At 44.5% G+C, this 27030-nt stretch overlaps 1 protein-coding gene across 1 annotated transcript in view; it reads left to right on the forward strand.

The window, feature by feature from the left end:
* ABTB3 (ankyrin repeat and BTB domain containing 3) overlaps positions 1 to 27030 on the forward strand; it is a 312820-nt gene that overhangs the window by 174103 nt on the left and 111687 nt on the right. The window lies entirely within an intron of this gene.

The raw sequence follows: 27030 nt of genomic DNA on the forward strand, positions 1-27030 counted from the left end.
CTGCCCTCAAAGAGCTTACTTTCTATTAGGGGAGAGAATATATACATATACATATGTGTGTGTATAAATTGTACATACAAGATATATGTATGTGCATGCCATTACGTGGTACAGAACACCAGGCCTGGAGTCAGGAAGACCTGAGTTCAAAGCTGGCCTCAAACAGTCCCTAGCTGTGTGACCTTGGGAAAGTCACTTAACTCTGTTTGCCTTAGTTTCCTCATCTGTCAAATGAGCTGGAGAAGGAAATGGAAAACCATTTTGGGATCTTTGTCAAATGAAGTCACAAAGAATAGGACCTAACTGAGCAACAAAACATGTGTGTGTCCATGCATATACATACAAACATATATGCATATATAGTTATACATATGTATACACACTATAAACAGAAGGAAATCTCGGAGAAAAACGTTCATTTTCACTCAGTTCAATCCTACGAGCATTTATTAAACTCCTGCTGTATGCCAGGAATCTTGTTAGGTGCTGGGAATAAAAGCCAAAAATAAAGCCATCCTTTAATTATTGGATGCTTTCTTTCTATTGGAGATGTTCACAGGCTGGAGAAGAGAAGACTGAATGGGAGCAGGGACACCTAAATGCCCTCCCTTTGGTCAGGTCATCTCATGGCCGTGGGCCTCAGTTTCCTCATTTGTCAGTCAAAGCGGTTGGATGAGATGACTTCAAAAGTCCCCTCCAGCTGTAATCTAGGATCCTGCCAGTGACCTTGGCTTTACAGAAATGAGTGCACATACCCTTAGAGGGGTAGAGGAAGCAAGAATAGAATGATTCATATCTCCAGGAAAAATGAAGATCTTCTTAAAATTTTTCTTTAAAATCTTGAAACCCAACTGCAAATCACGTACCAGAGAGATGGGCTCATCCTGTTTTCATGTGTGGGCTTTGCAAGGCATTCCATTCAGTGTTCTCCCATCTCCCCCTCCTGTGTCATGACAGGCCTGCTCCTCTGGGCCCTCTGTCTCCCTATCACACACTTCCCAGGTCCAGATTTCCTCTGCTGAGGAACACAGAACATTTGTTTTGCTCTGCTGGATAAAAAAAAAGGAACTTGATGTAAGGGACAAAGATCTAAGTATAAACAAAAGTGCTGCCAGGCAGCACCCTCTGGCTGCCAGGGACACAGCAAAAGTGCTTTGCTTTGGCAAAGGACATGAGAAGTTTGGTCATTATTGGAAAGGGAACAAACCTTCTCCTCCGATCCTTCCTCCCTCATTCCTCCCCCTTATACCAGGTTGGATTTTTTTTGTACTTAAAGAAATATGAGGGGCAGCTAGGTAGTGCAGTGGATGGATTACTGGCTCTGGAGTCAGGAGGAGCTGAGCTTGAATCTGGCTTCAAACACTTACTAGCTGTGTGACCCTGGGCAAGTCACTTCACCACAACTGCATCCAAAAAAACCACACACACATATGCATATACACACATAAATATATAATATATAAATTATACATCTGCATATGTATATATGATATATACATGTGTATATGTACATATACATATGTTATATGTATGTAGATACATATATTATATGTGATATCTACCTATTTATATATATACGTATATATAATCTGCAGGTCCCATCTTGGCTCATTTGACATATTTTATCCAAGGGGCATGCCTGTTAGGTTTGAACAGGCCAGCCTGCCCACCCAAGGGTCAGTGAGGGACACTTACAGATAAAGTTTAAAAAAATGTTAACATTACAGAGTTGGTAGGGACTTCCCAGGCCATGTAACCTAACCTACATTTGGATTAGAGCCAGTAGAAAAAAAACTTACTGTAGATTTCAACATAATGTAAGCTCCTTGGGGCAGGGGTTCTGGGGGTGTTGGGCTTAGAAATCCACGCAATAGCAGAGTTGGTGGATGGATCTATCCACCTGGCCGCCCTCCACTCCAATCGTCATCTCCATCTCTCCCCCACCAGAATCTTGGGCTCTGCCCTAGGACCAGACTCTGATAAATGAAAGCTTTCATCATGTCTTGCCTAGAACCAAATTTTTCTTCTTATTATTATTAATAATGACAGCTAGAGGTTACATATTATCTTAAGGTTTCTAATGGTGAGACAGCATGGCACAGTTGTCTGGCCTCAGAGTCAGGAAGTCTGTACATACTGGCTATGTGATCCTGGACAAGTCACTTAAGTTAGCCAGGCATCTCTATAAAACAGAGCAGGTGCTCATCTGCCTTAGTGGAAGGCATTGCCTCACTGGGAGTTCCCTATATTATCACAGATCTAGTAAAAAGTAGACAAACAAAAAACTCATCTATCCCGCTGGGTCATTGTGAGATTCAACTGAGTACTTTCTTTTTCTTTTCTTTCTTTTTTTTTTTTTTTTGAAGGCAATCAGGGTTAAGTGACTTGCCCAGGGTCACACAGATAGTAAGTATCTGAGGCTGGATTTGAACTCAGGTTCTCCTAACTCCAGGACACAATCCACTGTAGCACCACCTACCCTCCCCTACTTTATATAAGATATAAGCTATAATGATTTATGGCCCATTCTGGGTAACTTCCCAAAAGGCCAGGCCAGTATTACATTTAAGAGAAATGTAGAGAACATAGTAACCCCAGCAGTTACAATGAGGACTGGAAAGATGGGAAGGATAGAGAGGACAGAGCTCCCCTCCATGCTCCCTAGAGCTAAGCTTCAGAACTGAGGAGACGATCCCCAATTGAAAAAGCAAAGCAAATCCTGTTACATATGCAGATGGGACACCACAGCAGAGAGATGGCTTTCTAACTTCCCCAGTCAAGAGATCCCTGCTTCCCTCCAGAGAGAACAGTCAACACAGCCACTTCCTATGTCCAAAGTCCCTTCTTTCTTTAGGGCTCTGAAGAGGGCAATGGATTGATTTACTGGCAGAGGTCTTGGGTTCAAATCCTGACTCTACCATACATGCCTGGTGTTGAACAAGATCATTTAACTTCTCTGAGATGTCCTAGGAGAGGGGGAGGATGGGAAGAAACAATGACAATGAAATAAGTTCTACCTGTACCGTACAGTGAAAGTCCTGGTTCATATTATCTGTAAAATGAAGGAGGGGAGGAGGAGAGGGATGACTCTGAGCTCTAAATCCATGCTTCTAAGATCCTAGATTGAGCAGCTAGGTGCTGCAGTGTACACAACGCCAGGCCTGGAGGCAGACTCATTTTCCTGAGTTCATAATCAGCCTCAGACACTTCCTAGCTGTGTGACCCTGGGCAAGTCACTTAACTCTGTCTTGGTTTCCTCATCTGTAAAATGAGCTGGAGAAGGAGATGGCCAACCACTCCAGTGTCTTTGCCAAGAAAACCCCAAATGGGGTCCTGAAGAGTAGGAAACAGCAGAACAAGGCCAACACCATCATCGTCACAACTAGCATTTATATTTACTTCTATGTTATTACATCTGGTTCCCACAGCAGCCCTGTGAGGTAGTGGCTGTTTATATCTTCAATCAGTTTTGCTCTTTACTATTCAGTTTTACAGATGAGGAGACTGAGGCCCAGAAAGGCTTAAGCCCAGGTTCAGAGAGCTAGCAAACATCTGGGGCAGGATTCAAATTCAAGTCTTCCTGACTAGAGTCTAGTGGTCTATCCAGCAAGCCCCCTAGTTTAATTTCCCTGCCTCAATTTCCTCACCTGTAAAATTAAATAGTTAAATTAAATTATTAAATTAAATGTTTAGACTCCAAGGTCCCTTCTGACTCTAAATCCATGATCCTAACATCAGGCTTGGGAAGACCTTGGAGTGACTTTCTGCCAGGGCTGCCCTGGCTTTGATTATGGAGGAGTTCCTCCTGGCAACACAGCCAGTCAGTTGACCTCAGGTGAAATTGCCACTGTGATCCAGCAGCAGCAAAACCTGTTCTTGCTAATTAGGGAGACAAACTTAACAAGTTCATTAAAATGGAAAATGTGGGCAGAGGGGGAAGGACTCTGACCAAGCCCTTGGCCAGCAGCTCTGGAGGAGCTTCAGGCCCACAGCCCCCACACCCTTATGGGCAGAGCCTTTGGGACCTCCTTCTGGCCCTCTGAGACTTCCATCCTAGAAATCCCTGGGATCCACGAAGCTTGAGGCTGCTGGTGCCCTGTCCCAGTCACACCAAGGAGATCCCAACCTTTCTTCTCCCCATACAGATAGCAAGTGGGTAGCAGAAATCCAGAGGTTCTTAGCCTGGGGCCTGTGAACTTTATTTTTTAATATTTTGATAATTATATTTTAAAAACCTGGCTTCCTTTGTAATCTAAATATATTTTATTTTCATGCATTTAAAAGCACTATTCTGAGGGTGCACAAGATTGACTGCCAGAGGGGTCAGTGACACAAAAATGGTGAAGAACCCCTTGGGTAATCTGAGTTCCTGGGAACCCAGATCATTTTGAAGGGATTAGGGATGAACAGGTCTCAGGGTCCTACTATGTGAGAATCAGTTGTAATACTAAATGTAAATACTAAACAAACAAAAGAAGAAAATAGCATCTACTTCCCAGTTGCTATGAAGATAGAATGAGAAAGTATTTGTAAAGGACTTCACAAACCTTAAAATGCTATATAAATGTAAACATGTTATTATTATTTTTATACTTTGAAAAGTAGCTATATGGTTCAGTGGATAGAACTCTGGGCCTAGAGTCAGGAAGACCTGATTTCAAATCTAGCCTCAGATACTTACTAGCTGTGTGACCCTGGGCAAGTCACTTTACCCTGTTTACCTCAGTTTCCTCGTCTGTAAAATGAGCTGGAAAAGGAAGTGGTTTGGGAGTGCCTGGAGCCTTGGGGTGGGGAAGGGGATCCCCTGAGTATTTAAAGAGGATCCAGCTTATTCTGTTTGGGCTCAGAGATGTTAGAACTAAGAACTGTGGGAAGTGGGCAGGCAAGGGGAGGTAGGGGGGATACAAAGAGCCAGAAAAGCTTAATGTCCTCATTCTTGCCATCGCCTCTATCTGTTCCCCATCATAAAATACTAATGCTGCTCCAGATTTTGCCTTAGGTTTCCCACTTTCAGGGCTCCACAGCATCCCCTGAAACATGCAGCCATCCCACCCCATATCCCTCAAGGGCTTCTTTATATGTTTTCTTCCCCCATGAGAATATACGCTATAGAGAACAGGGCTGTCCAGCTTTCTTTCATTTGTATCACCAGCACAGTGTCTGTCAAACAGCAAGTGCTTAATAAATGTTCTGTCTATTATCTATCTATCCATCCATCCATCATTCATCCATCCATCTCTCACTATATCTCTGTGTTTCTATGTTTACATCTATCATCTCAAGGAAATGTTCTCATTAGTGAGAGTTATACAAAAATGGAATGGGTCACCTAGGGAAGTAATGAGTTCCCCATCACTGAAAGTTTCCTAACAAAACCTGGATAATCGCTCGAAAGACATGTTGTAGGGAAGATTCCTCTCCAGGCATAGGTGAGATCAGGGATTCTTACCTTTCTTGTATTATGGCTCCCTTTACAGTCTGGGGAAGTCAAGGACCCCTTTTCAGAATCATGTTTTTAAACGCATAAAATGAAATACACACTTATTAAGAAAACTAGTTCTGTTGAACTATAGTGATCCAAATATTTGAAAAACAAGTTCGAGGACTCCATATTAAGAACCCCTGTAAGTAACTGGTAGTGAAAACCTGGGTTTGAATCCCACCTTAGACATTTACTAGCTGTGTAACCCTGGGCAAGTCACTGGCTTCCTCTTAGCCTGTTTCTTCACCTGTGCCCTGGGTTCGAATCCTTCCACTCCTTGCACTCGGACCCCGGATTTTCTTTTTTCCATATCTGGAGCTCTTTTCTTCTGTGCTTCTTTGAACTGAGGAACTTAACCGAGCTATTATAAAGATTAAATGAGATAATGAATGTGAAATGGTTTGTGCTGTAGAATGATATAAAAATGCCAGCTCATATCATTAAAAATTTCCCACTTGGCAGGAGCTCTGTCTATGGATAGAAGGCATGATCTGATTCCAAGAGACACCCAATGGACACCATCGGTACTAAACTGATTCCCCTGGGGAAGAAAAGAACTTAGGAGGCACCCACTCTACCTTGATTTGTGTCCGAGGAAATGACCCTAAGGATACCCTAGCCACATAGAAATACCCTTGAACATGGCCGGAACCGAAACCAAGTCCATTGGGCCAGTTCATAGAATCTTAGGGTTGGAAGGGACCCTAGGGATCACACCTAGGACCATATTTAAAGGCAGAAGGGATCTTTGTCTGGGGTCATTTCAACCAAGAGAGTTGAAATAACTTGGCTAAGGTCACACAGGTAATAACAGGATTATCGATTTAGAACCGAATCTTAGAAGCAGTTGTGTCTGACCCTTTAACAGATGAGAAAACCAATGCTCAGGGAGGTGTGAAATCATTTTGACTATGGTTCAGAAGGTAACAATTTGGGAGAGTTGGAATTTGAACCCAAATTCCTTGACTCCAAATCCAACATTCTTTCCATGGTACAATGCTGATCTCTAAGGCCTCTAAACAACTTAATCAACAAACATTTTTTAGTTGTCTATTATGTGCTGGGCACTGTGCTAAACTCTGGAGATACAAAAAAGAGGCAAAAGACAGCCCCTGCCCTCCAGGAGCTTACAGTCGAAGGAGGGAGCTGACAAGCAAACAAATATGTATAAGCTATTTGGAAGATAAATAGGAAATATGTAACAGAGGTGAAGGCATTTTTGGGGAAAGTCTCCTTCTCTCTTGCACCCAGCATCTGTTCTTCCTGTGGCCTCTCAGGCTTTCCACATATTCTCTCCACACCTGTATGTGTGCCGACGTCTTTCCCATTAGAATGTAGGTTCTTTGGTCTGTGTAGTCTGTGTGTCCCCAGCTCTATGCATGGTTCTTCATACATGCTTGTTGACCCATGTTGGATTGTTTTCCAAGGTAGGCTTCTGATGACAAGTCCAAGCTCTCTCGCTTTCCTTCTTCCTAATCTTTTCCCTCTAGCTCCTATGTTCTCCTGTCTGTATTCAAGGCATGTCCCCTACCCTTCTGAAGCACACCTCTCCACTTGCTTGCTCTTCTCCTGGACCCAGAGCATCATTGCCCACCTCATTCCCACCTGCTTCCCCATCTTCCATCCCACCCCTTTGACAGATCACCCTTTTTCCCTGTGTGTCCCCTTCTCATTCCTGCTGCTGTTCCCATAGGGAGATTGTGTGTGTGTGTGTGTGTGTGTGTGTGTGAATTAGCCTCTCAAACAACAGCACGAGCAGCAGATACCCTGCTGAGAAGGCTTCCTAATCAAGGCATGAAAAGATGTCCCTGTGTTCTCAGACCCTGCAAAGATTGGCTTTGGAATAAGCTCCCCTGTAGCAGGCTCTAGGAAAGCTGGGAGGTTGGCGGTAGCTGGGAGGTCACAGAGAGGGGGACCAGACAAGGCAGCGAGGCACATTTAGCGCTCTCTGCCATTTCGAGGCTAACTGTGATGCCAAGGGGCTATGTTTCCAATGAATTTGCAAACTAGACTCAGCTCTCACCTTGCATGCTCGTCAAAGGAAGCCCAAACATCCTTCCCAAGGAGCTGGAGGGGCCGGTAGGGGATGAGAGGTAGCCAGTTTCAATAGAGGTAATTACATCTTGCTTCAGGACAGTTTCTCCTGCTGTTTTACTTGGTTGGCATCCAGAATGCTCGCAGAGCAAGATTGGCACCTACCAAGTTGATTGCATTCCAGTAGATATGAAGCTGTTTCAACAGCTTTGATTAACTCAGAAAGGGAGATGTGGGGGGGGAAGGAGTGAGAGCGATTTGGTTGAGTGACTTGAACAGGTAATAGAATCATAAGATTTAGAACTAAAATGACCCTTTGTGGCCGACCCCTTTCACTTTACAGATGAAGAAACTGAGGCCCAGAGAGGGCCTACACTTCAGAGCAGCCCCCAGTGGTCTGATCCAGTCATGGCCTCAGTTTCCTCAACTGTAAAATGAGGGAGTTAGACTAGATAGTCTCTGAAAGGCCTCTTCTTAACAAGTTTTTTGGACACAATCCCCATTTTCCCATTTATTCAAGTTTTCTGACTTTACTGAAAGGAAAACAATAAAAGCTAAAGCCCAGAGAGATTAAGAACTTTGCCTAAAACCACACAGCTAATAAATAGCAGAGTTAAGATTGGGATGAAAATGATCATGATAGCCAGCATTTCTATAGCACTTTATGTCTCTATTTCCCAGCTTAGTATAGTGTCTATTAAACAGTAGGTGCTTAATAAATGTCTCTTGAGTGATTGCTGTCTCCCGCACGAGGCTGTATTATCTAGCTCAGTTCTCACCACAATCCCCCTTTTACAGATAAGGATAATGACGCTGAGATGAATTGAATTGCTGGGGGGTCACACAGTTAGTGGCTGAGGTAGGATTTGAACCCAGGTCTTCCAGGTCTTCCAGACTCCTAGTCCAACACTCATCCCACCACCTAGTTGCCAAATATTTCCATATGTCTCTTGAGGCTAGCCCTGTATACTTTGTGATATATTGGACTTCCTTCTCCTCATTTCCCCCCTCCTCATTCCCCTCTGCCTGCATTTTTAATTAAATTTCTTTTGGGGGGCAGCTAGGTGGCACAGTGAATAGAGCACCAGCCCTGGAGTCAGGTTCAAATCCGACCTCAGACACTTGACACTTACTAGCTTTGTGACCTTGGGCAAGTCACTTAACCCCTATCGCCTTGCCCCCCTCCAAAAAAAATTCTTTTTGTTCAATGAACAAGAATCTATTTTTTCTCCTTCCCTCCTCCCTCCACTCCCACCATTGAATAAGGAAGAAAAACCAAGCCTTTGTAACAAGTGTATATAGTTGAAAAAAAAAAAGTGCCTTCAGCAGCCACATCTAAAACATGGGTCCCAGGGGTTGCACTCTGAACCCATGCCCTCTCTATCAAGAGGTGGGCCTCCTGTGTCATCACTGGTCCATCAGGCAGAGTCTCTCAAAGATGATTTTCTTGACAAAGTTTTTGTTATTGTCTAAGCTGTTCTTCAGTTCTGCTTGCTTCACTCTGGGTCAGTTCATACAAGTCTTCCAAAGTTTCTCTACAGCTGCCCCTACCATCGTTTCTTAGAGCACAATACTTTTCTGTTGCCTTCATCCACCATACTTTGTCCAGTCATTCCCCAGTTAACAGGCACCTTCTTAGTTTCTTCTTCTAAGCCACCATGAAGAGATCTGTTAGAAATGTTTTCATACATATGGGTCTGTTTCCTCTTTCTCTGGCCTTTCTTGGGCTACAGACCTAGTAGCAACATCACTGGGTTTTCTCTGCGTTTTGTACATGCAGACCACAAGAGCAGCCTCTCAGCCTTAAATTCCCAGGAACCACCACCAAGATCTGTTCAGAAGTCAAATAATGGGCAGGAGGCCCCAGTGCTTCGGGAAAGAGGTTCGCTTACATCCAAAGACACACCTTCAGTAGCATATGCCCATCTGTCTGAAAGGAACAAAGCCCTAGGGGCATTTCTTAACTAAGATGCCAGAGAAAGCTGACCAGGACCCTACAGGAGAATGGTTGGAAGGGCCAAAGAAAGTCTGGGCACCAATTCTTTCACCACTAACAGGACACATACTACCCTCCCCCAGCCCTGGAAACCCGGCATGTCATAGAGGATGTCTAGAGCATGCTTGGCTGGTGGAGGGTCTAGGTGAAGGCCTTTAGGACATCTGCATCTCCTTCCCTCCCCTCTTATCATCACATGTGATTTAATGGGTGGGCTGGCACACATACCCCTCCTCATTCTTAGTTCAGATTTATTGCCAGGAAACTGGCTGCGGTTCAGACATGGCCCTTTCACACACATCTGGCCCCAAGCTGGCCTCCTCCCTTAGCCCCAACATCCCACTGCCAGGGGTTTCCAGACTGCTTTCATCTTTACCGCCTTACATTCAAATGGAGATTTCTCTTGTTGCATCATTGATGGCGTACAGTCTGTATCTTCTTGATGCCCAACAGCTCAGGCTGGTCCAAGACTATGAATCATTACTCCATTCTGCAGCTCCTCTGTGGCCTTGGAGAATAAGACTTCTTCCTGCAATTAACTAGGGTGGGAGGGTCTTGACCAAGATTCGGACTTAGAGTAGACATTTATATCACTCTTACATAGATCAAGACAGGGAGGTAGAGCAGTGTGGAGACCCAGCCAGGAAGACCCAAGTTCAAGTCTCCCCTCTGATACCCAGCGGCCAAGTAGCCCTGGTAAGTCACTTGTCTCTTGGTACCCTAGGCAACTCTTGGAGACTAGACATTTCAAAGAAGGTGCTCAGACTTTGTTGATTGTCTCCAGTTTCAATTGTACATAGTGGTTTGCCTCTTGTCTTCCCATGAGCTGCGAGCCACTTGATAGAGAGCACTTGTACCTATCTCTTTAGCCCCTAGGTTGGCACAATGCCTGGAGCATAGTAGGCACTTGTCGACCGGTTGCTGTCTCTCCATGAGGCACATAGTAGGACTATGTGGACTTGTGGACCTGATTTGTCTTAATAGAAGGCATTTCCTAATTGATTCATGTAATTAGATCACATCAGTGTGCAGGCTCAGCAAGGGCAGGGATGGTTTACCGTTCTTTGTATCTCCAGAACTTAACATTAGTGGTTAATAAATGCTTGTTAATTGATTAATTGGAGGCATAGTGGAATGAAAGGGAGACTTGGCTTGGGTTTGAGCCTTGAATGACACACGCTGGCTGTTGGATCATGGACAAAGCAACTCACTCCTCAGTGTCTTGGATAACTTTCTAAACCTTAATCTTTTTTTTTTTTGAGGCAGGTAGATGTTAAGTGACTTGCCCAGGGTCACACAGCTAGCAAATGTCTGGAGTCTGATTTGAACTCAGGTTCTCCTGACTTCATAGCCTGTGCTCTATCCACCTAGGTGCTCAGGCAGCTTTCTGTGACTAATGAGAAAACTGCAGGTCTGTATCAAACATCTGAAAACAAACAAAAAAAACACCCTTACCACTCCTATTTCACTAACAGGGTGAGGAGACTGAGGCTTAGTGGTTTGATGGTCCAAATCCTTCATCTTCAGACTTGTCCTTTTGTGGACAAAAACAGTTAAGAACACATCACTCCTTCCATCCCTCCTTCCCTGATACAGCTCATGAGTACCAATGGGAAGATTCAGATTCAAGCATTCCAGATTTCAATATAGAATGCTGGGTCTGGAGTCAGGAAGCCCTGAGTTCAAATGCAGCCTGTTACTTTCTAGCTGTGTGACCCTAGGTAAGTCACTTAACCTCTATGTGTGTCAGTTTCCTCGGCTGTAAAATGGGGGTGATAAGAGTACCCATCTCATAGGGCTGCTACTAAGATCGAATGAGATAATATTTGTAAAAAGTTCTTGGTACAGTGCCTGACATATAAGCCATATAATGCTTATTTCTTCCCTTTCAAGTCTGACAGTCTTCCTGCTGTATCGTGGAGGATCTCAGTTTGGGGCTTAGAGGTGCAAAATTTCAGCCCCACCTTCCTTATGAAGTGACCTTACCATCTTTGGGTATTCTCTTCCTAGACAGCTCTCTGGGACCTCGTGGGGAGGGGGCACATGTCCTAGGGATTCCATGAGCATCCCTGGCCCCCTTCACCTTTACTCACTGCTTCCTTTAGCAATCTGGTCCACACGTGTGGTTTTTTAGACACACACAGTGTGATGTATGAGTGTAGAGTAACAGAGACAGACATCTGGGTTGACTTGTATCTGGGCCAGCCTCTACAGTCCTGGCATATATTGTGCTGGGGGAAAGTTAAGCACCCCCAGCCCCACCTCTGGGCACAGCATTAATAGAAAGCAATGTCTGGTTCCCTGGCAGCTTTACCAGGTGTTAAGCTGCCCCTGGGAAGATCAAGGGCAGCTTCACCTACTCTCCCATAAACCTGTCAGGTCATTGCCAAGTGAGGAGCCTTTTTACTAATAGGAAAAGCACATTTTTAGTCTCTGTGTGAGTTATATAATTCTGTAGCCAATGGTTTAGCTTCTTTTTACAGGTCATTTGCAATAGGGCAGAGAACAGAGGGAGTGTCCATTTGGAAATCTCTTTACTTTCTGCCTGGTACTCAATTCATTTACTTACCTGCGAATATTCTGTACTTCCTAGTGGAATGAATAGGGACAGCTGGTGGCAGAGTGGATAGAGTGCCCAACCTGGGGTCAAGAAGTCCTGAGTTCAAAGATGACCGTAGACACTTCCTAACAGTGTGACCTTGGGCAAGTCACTTGACCCTGACTGCCTCAGTCTCCTCATCTGTAAAATGAGTTGGAGAAGGAAATGGCAAACCACTCCAGTATCTTTGCCAAGAACACCCTCCCAAAAGGGGTCATGAAGAGCTGGACCCAACCCCAGAGGAACAGGAAGGGACGGTAACAGTTTTGTATTTGCACCCTCAGTGTACTTCTGAGCACGTATCAAGTGCTTCTTCAAATGCCTTTTGGATAACTGATTGACTTTAAAGCTCTGTGCCAGGCACTGGGGATACAAAAACAAACTTTTAGAAGGGTACTTACTGCCCTTATGGAGCTTACAGCCTCTATATCGTATGATGGGAAGGGGGCCTGCCCAATTACACTCACCTCCTCCAAAAAAAAATCCTACTTTCATATTCAGGTATTCACAATTCCACAATTAGCAATTCATTCATGTGGATTAAGTCTGAAAGTCTCTCTTGGGCCTCAGTTTCCTAGTGAGAGATTGGGCCTAAATGATCTCTAAGGACCCTCCCTATTCTAAAACCTGTGATTTCATGATCTGAAAATCAAATGCCTTGGGAGCAGGAAGATAGTTTGTGAAGCCACCATAGCCCTCATTCCCTTGACAACAATCAGTCTCTCTGAAACTTAACACTGCAAGGGAGTTTAGAGATCATTCACCCCCATCCCCTTGCTTTAGACCTGAGGAAGCTGAGTCCTAGAAAGGGGAGGGCCGCCCTCCAGTTCAGGGACGCCCTGTTCAGTAAGCAGCAGGGCTACAGCTAGGATTCAAGCCTCCCAGACCCTTGAGTTCCTGAGGCTTTCCAGGATTTCCCCCCACTCCTCTAATAGGTAATTTCTAAAATAGTAGCTGTGAGCAGGGTCCCAATGAGATTGGGGGGGAGATGAGGTTTTGATGGGAGATGAGATACATGGCAGGTTGGGGGGAGGATTGGGTAATACTATGGCTTTGGGGATATGGGTGCCAGCCCTGGAAGTAGCCATAGAGGGGCGTAGTCCTCAAGGCATCTGGCCAGTTTTCTAAGTTTTCCTAGGGATGACTGAAGCCATAGAATACATATTCCTCCCTGGAAAAACATACCAAGTCATGGTCATTCACAAGAAAACACTCAAAAGACAAAGGTCTAGGCACCATATGAGGCATAGGGCCATCTTTGTTGGATGACGGATTGCCCTTCCACATCGGCTCTCCATCCTGGTGTGCCATGTTGTTAAAGTTACAAGTCCAAGTTGCATGTTAGAACTGACTAACTTTCTCTGATAGCTAGTGCCATTCCAGATGGATACCTTAATCGGGAGTCTTATACAGAGGTCTAGAGGGAAGAGCTGGGCCAAGTGAGGGAAGCTAAGGGGGGATGAGAAACATTAATCTTCAATTCAGCAGAAGGAAGACTTGAAGTATCAAAGTAAAGCTCTTGAGGTAGAAAAGGAAATAACCCAAGGCAGGAAAAGTTCCACCAACACGTTTAGGTCTCAGTGATCAGGGTTCTGAAGCCAGAGAACTGGGCAAACAGCTTACTGATGGCACTAGCCAGGAGGGGACGCTGATGTTCCAGGGTGAAGGCTATGTGCCCTGTGACATGTTTTATAATGCTTGTCAGGTGTGGGTATCCCTTGGGCCAAGAGTGTTTCTCTTTTTAGAGGAAGGACAAGAAGCACTGAGCGTCAGAGACAAAGACACAGGCTCACATCCGCCTATGATACTTATTAGATTGGTGATCATGGGCAAATACCTCTCTAAACCTCAGTTTCCTCATCTGTAAAAATAAGGGGGGAGTGGACTTAATAGCCTTAGTACATTTCTACCTCTAAATCTAAAATCTCCCTATGGCCTCTTTGGGCCTCAGTTTCCCCATCTGTAAAATGAGGGTGTTGAACTAGATGGCCTCTGAGGTCCCTTTCTGCTTTTCATGTACTCTCTGGGCCCCAGTTCTCTCATCTGTAGAGTGAGGGATCAGACTTGCTGTCTTTTGAGGTCAGTTCCCATCCTATGATCTCATATGGTCCTATGATCTCACAAGAGCCCAGATCCTCTGCAATGAAAGGTGTTCATGAGGGACCCCCCCCCTCCACCTTGATAAGTCACAAAAAGGATATCATATTCTTTTGGTTAAAGGTAACAACCATCCTACCCCATCGGACCCCCAGCCCTGCATCTCATCCTCATTACAGGGTCTTTGGTCCCTGAAACACACATTACATACTGAAATGTCAATGGGCACTTTAGACGAAGCTTCTCTTCTATGTGCCTGGAAATCTCCCTACCCCCCAATCATGCTACTTTGCTAGGTTTTCCTGACTTATAAATGACATATCTCACTCAAGTCCGGGCAGGGGATCCTTGACAGATTAACAAAGGGAGAGGTGGCTAGCCCCACCTAGCCAGGAGCTGTCCAGCCTGCACCTCTAACCTGCTGACACCTTCTCCCTCTGCCTGGGACTTGGCGCCAGAGCCTGGAATCCCACTTAATTACTTGAAGGACTTGGACAAGTACTGATCCCCGTGGTGACCAGTCGGGGACCTCATCAGATGGTCAGAAACCTTGAAAGGCAGCCTTGACAGCAGAAACACACACAAAAATGTTAGTAAGAACAATAAAGAGATAACTGAGAAAATTAGTTCCTTGGGTGTCTGGAACCATTGGTCCACAAATAATTTGGAAGATTTTAAGTGATACATATCAACATACTGCTGGGATGCTGGGGTGTACACAGAAAGACCCAATTCTGGGGACCTGTGGGGAGGGGGAAACAAGATGAAGCAGGAAAGAGGGACAATGGGGGTAGGAAGAGAGCCCAGAATCTCATAAAGGCCTTTTACTGCACTCTCCAGTGACCAGGAGGGGAGCAGAGAGGCAGAGGCAGAAACCAACTCAGAGATACTTCCCTGGGCTTGGGAAAACCAGCGGGCACAGCCCCCTCCCAGGCTCTGCTCACCTATTACCCACCAGAAGCGCCTCCTGCCTGGTGGCCTCTTGAGTGAAGGCTCACCTGAATTCACAGCCAGCGCCCGGTGGGACAGCTCGTTAACTTAGTAACTTTGTGCTGTCAGAAAGTCGGGGGAGAGTTGGGAATTCTGCAGGGTTTTCCTGTGGGATTTTCAAATCCACCCTCCTGGCTCCTGGGCAGGTCTGCTTAGCTCAGGGGTGTTTTGTAGAAACCTTTAAGGTCAGCAAAGTACTTTATGGATAGCATCTTACTCGTTTCCCCATGACAGCCCTGTAAAATGGCTAATCCCATTTTACAGATAAGGAAACTAAGGCAGACAGTGGGAAAGAGTACTGGATTTGTCATCAGAGGTGGTTGCTGTTCAGTCTTTTCAGTAGTGACCAACTCTTCATGACCCCATTTGAGGTTTTCTTGGCAGAGATACTGGAGTGGCTTGCCATTTCCTTCTCCAGCTCATTTTATGGATGAGGAAACTGAGGCAAACAGGGTAAAGTGACTTGCCCAGGGTCACACAGCTAGTGAGTGTCTAAGGCTGGATTTGACCTCAAAAAGAGGAGTCTTCCTGACTCCAGGCTGTAATATAATGCCAAAAGAAAGGCAACTTCCCAAGGTTCAGAATACCAGCATAGGTGCTCTCCATTTTATTCAGTGACAAACCAAGAACAGAGAAGATCAAAACATGACATCATTCCAAATACAGCATTTACTAAGTGTGATTAAATAATCTCCAAGGACTACCCCACCCCAGGACCTTCCAATCATTCAATCAATTACAAAGTCTCTGTTCTAAATACTTCTCCACCCCTAGGCTATACCTTAATTAAGTCCACCACAAAACCCCTCTTCTCAAATGGAGATTAGTTTCCAAACATAAGGTCAAAAGTTCCCCACCCCTGGATCACAATTGAATCTACCCCAGAGTTACATCAAGTTTAGACACAGCACTTAATACCCAAATGGAGGTCTTTTCTTCATCTTGACAAGAGGCAAGTTCTCAGCAATCTTAGTTCCTGGGGAGACAAGGCTTAGCAAGGCCATAAGATACATTGCCAGTCCCTTCTTGAATTCATCCTCTGTCTGTAGAACAGTCCTAGAACCCCTGAACACATCAGCAAAACCCTCTCCCAGGATTTCTGTAAACATACAACCAGAAAATCCTTCTTCAGGGCTTCTGAACCAACAGAAAGGCTCCCAGACCCCTGCAACAACAGCACTGTCCTTCACCAGTGGACAGTATTCATTCTGTCTGCAGGACAGTCTCCAGACCCCTGCAACAACAGCACTGTCCCTCACCAGTGGACAGTATTCACTCTCTGTCTGCAGGATAGTCTCAGGGCTTCTTAGCGAACAGCCAGGTTCCAGGACTTCTTCAACAAAAGGACTGTCTTTCACCAGTGGACAAATCTGGCAAAATAACATCAAAACAGACAGACAAAGTACCAGCAAAACAGCCATGTCTCCTCAGTCCTTGGCAGCTCAGGGGGCAGGTCTCAAAAGTCCAGGGCAATTCAAAGCAGCCACCAGCAATTCTCTTAGTCTCTCTCTCTCCACGAGGTGCTGCTTCCAAAAAGATCTTCCGCCTCTCTCTAGTGTCTCTCCAAATCTACATCACCAGCTCCTCCCAGTTCAGGACTTTCTTTTCACATCAACAAGCCCATCCCACAGGTGGGATTAACAAGCTCTGGGTTTTAACACAATCAATTTGAAAACCAAGCCAATACAGGGGAATCTTTAATTGCCATTACTATCACACAGGCCTGGCACTCTTTGCAGTATGGTGCCATCTAGCCAATACGGCTTCAGCTCCCACCTCGTTATTTGCTACCTTGGCTAAATCCCTTAGTCTTCTTCTGTAAAGTGAAGGGTTTAGATTAAATGGCCTTTCTGGCTCTAGAAGTTCCAGCTTACAGTCCCAGGAACTCAGTTCCCTGCTCTGCACAATGAGGAGGTTGAAACACATGACCTTCGAAGCCTCTGCCAGCTCTGCATCTGACTCTGATATCCTGTGAATTTCCCCTCTGAGCCTCAGTTTCTCTGTTTGTAAAATGAAGAGCTGTGGACTTACATCATCTCTAAGGTTTCTTCCAACTCTGTGTCTTTATGATTCTACTATCCCTTAACTTCTCCCAGACTCAGTTTCCTCATCTGTAAAACAAGGTGGTGGCACTGGATACTTCCTTCCAGCTCTAAATCTAGGATTCTATGAGTGAGCAGGGCAGCCAGTGGGTAGAGTGTCGGTCCTAGAGTCAGGAAGACCTGAGTTCAAATCCTGCCTCAGACACTTACTAGCTAGGTGACCATGAGCAAGTCACTTAACTCTGTTTGCCTCAGTTTCCACATCGGTAAAATGAGCTGGAAGAGGAAATGGCAAACCACTCCAATATCTTTGCCAAGAAAACCCCAAATGGAGTCACAAGGAGTTGGACATGACTGAACAACAACAAATTGAATGGACGAAACCTAAGGTCATAAGATTACAGACCTAGAGATAGGAACTACCTACCTTAGAGGCCATTTAGTCTAACCTCTCATTTTGCATATGGGAAAACTGAGACCTAGACAGATCAAGGGACTTATCTAGGGTCACACAGTAAGTGAGAAAGCCAGAATTCATTCCCATGATTTCTGACTCCTAACCCAATATGCTTTCCCCCCCCATATTTCCAATAACCCAGAGGTTATTTGGACCTCTTTTGCTCTAGATCTTACGCAGTCCCATAATAGTTAATTTTCTTATTTACATTATTGATTACAAAACCATGCTGCCATCAATAGCCTCTGGGTAGCTTGTACAACATAATAATGCAGTCATAACAATGGAGCTGCCATCTGTGCCCGTCTGTCTCCGAGGAGCTTGGGCTGCCTCTCCCCAACCTAGAGTTTAATTAGCACCCTCTCTCCTGAACTGCTGGTAGGCGAGCCTGCCCATCCCGATTCCTACGACGTCCTACCTTGGGGCTACAAGCATGGCAGGGAAGGCTCCTTGGGTGCATTCAAATCAGCTCCACCCCACAAGAAATGATGAAATGCCTACTGTGTGCTAGGCATTGGAGATATAGAAAACTCACAATGCTCTCTGAGCTTGAGGAATTTAAATTCAGCTCTCTTCCCAGTGCCTTTTAGCAAGTGGAAGAAGACAAGTTCTCTACAATCAGTCAGTCGGTCAACAAACATGCTGGAGACTCAAAAAAAAGACAAAAATGCCTCCTGTCTTCAGGGAACTCACATTCTAAGGGAGCTGATAAATGTAAATAACTTAGTACCTCTGAGACATACTGAGTAGGCTCAGTTCAAACTCCCCTTCATGCTTATTATCTGTGTGATTTGGGGTAAGGCATTCACCTCCCTGGCCCTCGGTCTCCTCATCTGTAAAACGAGGGCATTGGACTCGATGGTCTCTAAGGCCCCTTCCAGTTCTGGACCCATGATACTATGTTTCTGTGTTATTTGGTTAGTAAGACTGTGGTAATGGGGTCAGAGTTATGCCTTCTGTTTCCTGTGGGCCAGTTTGTTTGTTCAGGCCCACCAAGCAACAAGGATACACACACACACACACACACACACAAATGTATATGTATATATGTAAGTGTGTGTAAGTGTACAGGAAAGGGGGCTGGCTTTGGAGTCAGTGTTATGGGGGTTAGTGTCCATGCTGCCTCTTACCACCTTTGTGACCTTGGGCAAGTCCTCTCACCTCTGTGGGCCTCTCTTTCCTCCTCTCTTTTTTTGTTGGAGGGGGGAAGGCAGGGCAATTAGGGTTAAGTGACTTGCCCAAGGTCACACAGCTAGTAAGTGTGTCAAGTGTCTGAGGCTGGATTTGAACTCAGGTCCTCCTGACTTCAGGGCCAGTGCTCTATTCACTGTGCCACCTAGCTTCCCCTCTTTCCTCCCTCTCTAAAGGCTCTGAGTCCCTACTATAACCAACCCAAAAGGCTCTGGGGCCCAGCTGGATATTCAGCTGACCTGGCTCCTTGAAGACACAGACAGTTTTTGCCTCTTGTTTTGTATCCTTAGTGCTTAGCACATAATAAATGTTTATTCATTGATTGCTCTCAAAACTAGCTAAGTTTGGGTACAAGTTCAACCTTTGCCAACTCCTGACTGTGTGACCCTGGATAAGTCCACTAACCCCTCAGTGCCCACCGGCAGCTCTTTAAGACCCCAAATTACAGAGAAGATACTGACGTACATTGGCAGAATGGAGTTTCCTCAAAGCCTTGGAATTCCCCATTACCCATGACTGAGGGCACTGTTCTCTTATCAGCTCAATGGCATATTTTATTTTAATAGCATTCTGCATATCAACTCATCAGACCCGAAATGAAGCTCTTACGACCAAAGCTTTAGAGCTGGAAGAAACTTCAGACATTACCTAGTCTAACCTCCTCTTTTGACAGAAAAGGAAACTGAGTCTAGGACAAATTAATGTAGCTCTCACAATGTCACACAGGCTAGTGGCAGAATAAGGCTTTGAACCTAGGTCCTCTGACTCCTGAGTGAGGCATCTTTCCAACACCCCACCCTCTCTGCCCCATTTGAACCCCATAACTGCCTTAGGGAAAGGCACTTGAGGAATTATGACCAACTGCTTTTTAAAAATGAGAAAGACGAAGATCAGAGAGATTAATTCATGTTGCCCTGGGCCACAGGACTAGGAATGTGCAGGGCAGGGCCCAGAACTCGGGCTGTGCAAAGCCCGGTCCAATGCCCTCTCCACCAAGGTAGTCTACCTTTGTCTCTTTTAGGCTAGGTGGAATATCACACTTTCCAGCAGCCTTGCCCCAGAGCCTGGCCTTGGGGCAGTTACTGGATGCAGGAAACTCTCTCTTTGTCTTTACCACATCCTACTTACTTGGGTGGTTTGGCAAGGGCCTACTTAACTTTCTTTCCCCTTGAATGTAGATCATTCTGAAAAAATGCAGTGTGGGGCGTGATTAGCATAATTGGGACTTGGCATGACTCCCCCAAATGAATGAACTGGTTGGGCCGGTCCCAAGTCTGTTTTCCACCCCAGTACCTTTTAAAATAAAGAGCCATGTAATCTGGTCCTGAGCCAAGTATCAAAACCAAACCAGAAGGAGAAAAATTCCCCTCAGTCCTAAATGTTTCCTATTTGGATTTTCTTTTTCACACTAATACCAGTGAAATGAAGCTTTGTGATATTACGTCTATTTGTAAGTTTTTCTATCAGGTTGTTTTGTGGGGTGGACAGATCCCAACCTATGAATTTAATTAGTATAGAACTGGTCCTTGTGCAAACTTCCTGTACCAGTGGAGATTGGCAAGTTGTCTGTAAATGATAGTACTCTTAGAGAGTGGCCTGGCACCTGGAGAGATTGTGATCTGTTCAGCATGGTAAGGTGAATCGAACCCTGGAGCTGGAATCAGGAAGACCTAGATGTGAATCCAGCTTTTGATGCCTGTTAACTGTGTGACCATGTGTGAGCTTCTCTGTGCCTTACTTTCCCAGTCTTTAAGATGAAGGGGGATTGGACTAGATGGCTCTGATTCAATATGGCAGAAGGAGTCCTCACACTCGGGTCTTTTTAGCTCCAAGGCTGGCTCTGGAAGGCAGGTTTTCCAGACAGACAAAGTAGGTGGGACCAGATGGTCTCTGAGGCCCCTTCCAGCTCTCTCTGGGCCTCACTTTCCTCCTCCATAAAATGGGGGCATTGGACTACATGGCCTCGAAGGCCCCTTCCAGTTCCAAATCTTAGCTCCCATGGCCTGGAGTCTATAGAAAAGAAGCCTTAGGCAGAAGAAGACAGGCCACAGTCACATACAAAGAGGTATCTTCCTCGTTCTTTTCTGCCCCAGAGGGCAGGACCAGGAGACATGGCTACAGGTGGCACAGAAGCACGTTTTGGTTTGAGGTAAGGAAAGGAAAATGACCTTATGATGAGAGCCGATCATAAGCAGACTGTGCTGCCTGGGGAAGAAGTGAGTGGGTTCTCCCTTACTGGATATTTTTAAAGCAAAAGCTAAGTGATCGTTTACTTTCCAGGGATGTTATAGAGAAAGTTCTTGTTCGTGTGAGGGCTGGCTTAGATGGCCATTAAAGTGCTTCCCAGCCCTGATATTCTCTGACCCTTGTGAATCAATAACAGTTAAACAGTCACACTGGACACAACATCGCCTGATGTGAAAGGAGAACTAGACTGATTTTAGACACTGGGCCCTAGAACAGTTAGAATCAACAAGTTGAAGAAAAACCACCAGCAGCCTAACAACCCTTGGTTCTGGCATCAGGAATCGTACCGACAAGACAATGAGTGAAACTTTGGAGCGTCAGAAACTCATTTTGTGGATGAGACTATAAGTCACGGGGGTGGGCAGTGAAAGGTCTTTGATGACCCCCATTGCCCTAAGTCAGTGATTTTTCCCCTTCCCCACCAGCCTAGTGAGTCCCTCAGCTATAGAAGCCTGAGATGATTAATATTCCAGAAGCATCAGACAACTGCTGACATTAAATTATGATGATGCAAATGACATCTTATTGACCCCGTTGATTTTCCTATAAAGATGTCGCAAGAAATGTCTTCTTAACATACCAAATACAGTCTTTAAAAAAGCTAGGACATCATCCTTGAATAATAGATCAATTCCAGGTCTCCCACACCCAAGCGATCTGTCATTCAAGGTTTTCTTGAATAATCATGTTTTTTACACTAAAATTCTGGAGCATGGCTTTTGTAATCTCTAGGTCAATTCTACTTAACAACCATTTACTAAGCAGCTACCATGTGGGAAGCACTGGGCTAGGTGTTGAGAGGGCTGACAGCAACCTTCATTCACCCAGGTCTCCAACCTTGGGGTCAAACCTAGGATCTTCCCTCTTCCTCAGTAATCATAGGAGACAGTGGACAGAACACTGAGCCTGGAGTCAGAAAGACCTGAGTTCAAACCTGACCTAGACACTTCCTAGCTGTTTGACCCTGGCCAAGTCTCAGACTCTGTCTCAGTTTCCTCAACTGTAAAAATGGGGAAAATAATAGCACCCACCTCCCAGGCTTGCTGTAAGGATCAAATGAGATATTGTGTGTAAAGTACCTGGCATACACATTCTGTAGGCACTTAATAAATGCTTATTTCCTCCCTTTCTCACTGAGATCAGTGGCCAGATCTTGTTAATTCTACCTTCATTTCTTTCAAGTCTTATTGTCTCCACATAAAACCTTCCTTGTATTTATTTAATCAATTTATCAACCAGGAAGCACTTAGCATCGTGTCAGGTGCATAGTAGGGCTTGATTAATGCATTTATTACACACCTACTATGTGGCAGACACCATGTTTATGTATGTATTTTATCTCCCTTCCTGACCACTCTCCCCCCGCCCCCCAAATAAAAGGTTAGCTCAGCAAAGGCAAGGACTGTTTTGTTTCGTTTTGGTTTTTTTGGCTGAAAATTCCTTGCAATACTGAGTGCTTATAAATGTCGAGCTGGCTCATGGTATCTCATGGTATCACAGATTTAGATCTGAAAGGTCATCTTCATTTCACAGATGAAGAAATTGAGACTGAGGGAGGCTAAATGGCTTAGGACCATGGCTATGGAGGTCAGGAAGACCAGCCTTTTCATTTTACAAGTGAGGAAACTGAAGCCCAGCAAAGTTAAGTGACTTGCCCAAAGCTATGCCTGAATTAAACAGAGATACAAAAGAAACAATATTTAATAAGGACTTTGGACTGTGAATTTAATAAGCACATGGAGTTTCAGGAGAATTTCTAGCTCAGTGCAAACACCCAAATCCATAGAAAATGACTTTCATAAACTGAGACTATAAATTCTTAACAATAACCCCAAAGCCACAGACACAGCAGGATGCCACAGAGAGGATGTATCCAGATTGCAAATCTATGTCGGGAGGCAGCATCTTATGGTGGAAGGAACAATGGGGGGCAGGAAGACTGGGTTTGAATTCTTCCACCTGAGTACCTAGAGCAAGCCTGTGAGCCTTGGCTTATTCATCTGTAAAATGGGCGAGGGGAATTGGAATGAATGACTCATAAGGTCATCTTCCAGTCCTCAAATTCTACAGACCTGTGATCCTGTAAGAAAACACAAGATGATTTTAGGAGGGAGAAAACCCAAGTAGTCAAAGACTTGGCATAAGATAGGGGATCTCAGCGGAGTTTTAGATTACATTGTAAACCTCTTGAGGACAGGGACTAGTTTTTTTTTTCTCCTTTCCGTATCCCCAGTGCTTAGCACAGTAGGCGTTTAATAAATGTTTATTGACTGAGATTTGAAGAAAGATAAGGAACTCTTGAGTTGGAGATGAGGAGGGGCATATATTATGCATGGAGACGGCTAATGGAGATGTATAGAGGTAAGAGATAAAGAAATGCAAACATTACAACATCTATAGAATAATCTGCCATGAGGTCTATACTGCAAAAACCAGATTGAGAGATTTGGTTGAACCAACTGGTCCAAAATCTGACTATTTACTACTCATAGAATTTGGAGACAGGAGAGACCTTAGTCTAACCCACTGACTTTATAGATTAATACACAGAGGCCCAGAGATTAGGTTACTCACTTGCTAGGAGGCAAGCTGGTCGACAAGCATTTATTAAGCACCTACTGTTTGCCAGGCACTGCACTAATAGCAATACTGACACTTGAACCCTGATCTTTCAACTCCTAGTTCAAGGCTGTTTTAATTATGCTAGGTGACACAGTGGATAGAGCGCTGGGCCTGAAGTCAGGTAGACCTGATTTCAAACCCAACCTCAGATATTTAGTAGCTGTGTGACCCTGGGTAAGTCACTTAACTTCCGTTTGCCTCAGTTTTCTTCATCTGTAAAATAGGAATAATAATAGCATCTGTCTGTCTCTCTCTCTCTCTTTCTCTACCTGCCCCGCCCAGGGCACAGTGCCTGTTACATAGTAAATGCTATATAAATGTTAGTACTGCTATTACTATTACCTGTGTCTGCAACATATTACACATTGCCTCATAACAACCCTGGGAAGAAAACACGATTATTATTACCCCCATTTCATAGCTGAGGAAACTGAGGCTCAGAAAGAAGCTACATTGATGACTCCTAGATTTTGAATACAAAGGGACCTCAAGCGGCAAATGGTCCAGTTCTCTCCTTTTACAGAAAAGGAAACTGAGGCCCAGATAGGCTGTCGACTGCCCAAGGTCATACAGGTAGTAAAGGTCAGAAGAAGGGTTGAAACCAGAGTTTTCTGCCTCCAGAGCCTTCCACCATAGCTTGGCTAATGATTTGGTCAGGATAAGAGGCAAGATTTGAACCCAGGCATTCCTGATGCCAACAATGGCATATTGACCAACCAAGCAGGTTATTTTACTGGGAAGCAGGATCATGGATTCAGAATTGGAGGGGACCTTAGAGGTTGTTAAGTCCAGTCTCCTTTAACAGATGAGAAAACAGAGGTAGCAGAGGTTACATGACTTTCCCAGGGTCACACAGCTAGTAAGTCTGAGGCAGGACTCAAACCCAGGTCTTACTGACTCTCAGTCCCTTAACCAATGATCCCTGTCACTACAGTAACCATGTACAAGTGTGTCCCTCTGTTGACGTGAGCAGTCCCACTCAGGGTTAACAGATCACTGACTCTCTGAGAGACAGCTCGGTAGAGTAGAAATCATCATGGAGGCAGCAGACAGGAGTTACAATCCTGATCCTGCCACTTTCTAAGTCAAGTATGGGAAAATCAGCTAACTTGTCTGAACCTCAGTTTCCTCATCTGTAAAGTGGAGATAGTAATGTTTGTCCTTCCTGCCCATGGGGCTCTGAGATTGAAAAGAACCGCTGTCTAGAAAGCACTTTCTCAACCACAGAGTGTCGACACATGTGAGTTCTTAGCAGGAACCAGACTGCCCCTAGTTTGTTTTTTTTTCTCTTGCCCCAAAAGGATTATTCCATCTTAATCTCCAGACTCTAGGCATTTTCTCTGGTTGTACTCCATGTGTGGAATAGTCTCCTGGCTCCCAGGCTTCCTTCAAGGGGCAGCTCAAAGCCCACCTCCTACAGGGAGCCTTTCCCTGTCTTCCTAAATACTAGGGACTCTCCTTTCTCAATTACCTCCAATTTATCCCGTCTGCATTTTCTTTTGTATGTAGTTGTTCACATATTACCTTCCCCATTCAACTGAGAGCTCCTTGAGAGCAGGGACGTCTTGTGTCTTTCTTGTATACCCAGTGCTTAGTACAGTCTTTGGCATATAGTAGGTGCTTAATAAATGCTCAGTGATTGACTGTTTCTTTCTTGGATTGTCAATGGATCTGTCATCTCACTTATATGGCTACTTCTAGTGGTTCCGCTCCCACCCGTGCCTGCCTATCCTGAGCAGTTCTGGTCTATGTCCATTGGTGCTCTTAGTGAATGTAAATGAAAAGATTGTGAATTTCCAAAGGGGTCACAGAGTCAGACATGACTGAACAACAATAAAAAATTTATGTCTGTATTGAATATGTACTTATGAGTTATATGTAAATGTATAGTATTGTGTTATATAAATACATGAATATATGTGTGTATATGAGATGCTTTGTATTTATACATTTATTATAATATTTATAAATATATATGTTGTTGTTTAGTCATGTCTGACTCTTTGTGATCTTATCTGGGGTTTTCTTGGCAGAGAGACTGTAGTGATTTGCCCTTTACTTCTCCAGCTCATTTTACAGATGAGGAAACTGAGGCAAACAAGGTGAAGTGACTTGCCCAAGGTCACACAGCTAGTAAGTGTCTGAGGCTGGATTTGAACTCAAGAAGATGAGTCTTCTGACTCCAGGCCCCAGCACTATATCTACTATGCCATCCAGATTCCCCTATGGGTGTGTGTGTCTATACACACACATACACACATACACACACGCACACATATACAGCTAGGTCTTATTTAGTGAGAACAATGAATTCTGTGAAGTACTCGCATCATTTCAATGTTCATTGTATCCTTCCATTGCACTGAAACCAATGACCATATTTTACATATAATTACACCTTAACTACTCTGAATTCAAATGATACTTCAAGATATAATAATATAATAATAGGCTTCAAGACCTATCTGGGGAGCAAATCTGTGATTTTATTAGAACAGGGAATTTCTGCTAAAAAATCCATCTCTCATGGCAGAGCACTAACCTTAATTGCTGGGACACAGAGAGGTGAAGTGACAGGCCCAAGGTCACATAGGTAGTACATGTCAGAGGTGAAACTTGAATCCAGCTCTTCCTAGCTCTAACAAAAGGTCAGGAACTTTTTGTCCCCCAAACTGACTTGTAAAAATAATTTAGGTGAGTTCAGTGTATGTATATGTGCACATAAACAGATATATACATATATGTATGCATGTGGATATACATAGATATGTGAACACATGTATGTACATTTATTATATATTATATACATATTCTTGAAGCTACTCATTGATGCTCTAAATCTATGTTTGAGAGTATGTTGGGGGACAACAGATGGGGCACAGTACAGTTAGAGGGCACTGTGAGATAGTCTAGAATCAAGGGCTAAATCGCATGGAACAGGGGCTGGGACAAACAGTATATAGAGGGTGAAGGCGGGGGTGGAGGCAGGAAGGAAACTGGCGTAATTGGAGGAGAATTTCAGCTGAGGAATATTAAGAGATAAAAGGAAAGATGTGAAGTGTGGAGCATGTTTCTTTTCCTTGTAGAGGTGAGGGACTACAAGGGCAGAATATCGCATACACTGTTCATCTTGGTTGCTGTGCTCATGTCTCTCTCTCTCTCTCTCTCTCTCTCTCTCTCTCTCTTCCTTTCTTTTTAATTTCTTTCTCTTCCTCCCTCCCTCTTTCTCTCCCCCTCCTTCTCTCTTCCTCTCTTTCTCCATCTCTCTCTCTC

The sequence above is a fragment of the Petaurus breviceps genome, unplaced genomic scaffold, assembly GCF_028583685.1.
Source record: "Petaurus breviceps papuanus isolate PSGF00001 unplaced genomic scaffold, PetGlider_PUasm1.0 156, whole genome shotgun sequence".
Classification (NCBI taxonomy): domain Eukaryota; kingdom Metazoa; phylum Chordata; class Mammalia; order Diprotodontia; family Petauridae; genus Petaurus; species Petaurus breviceps.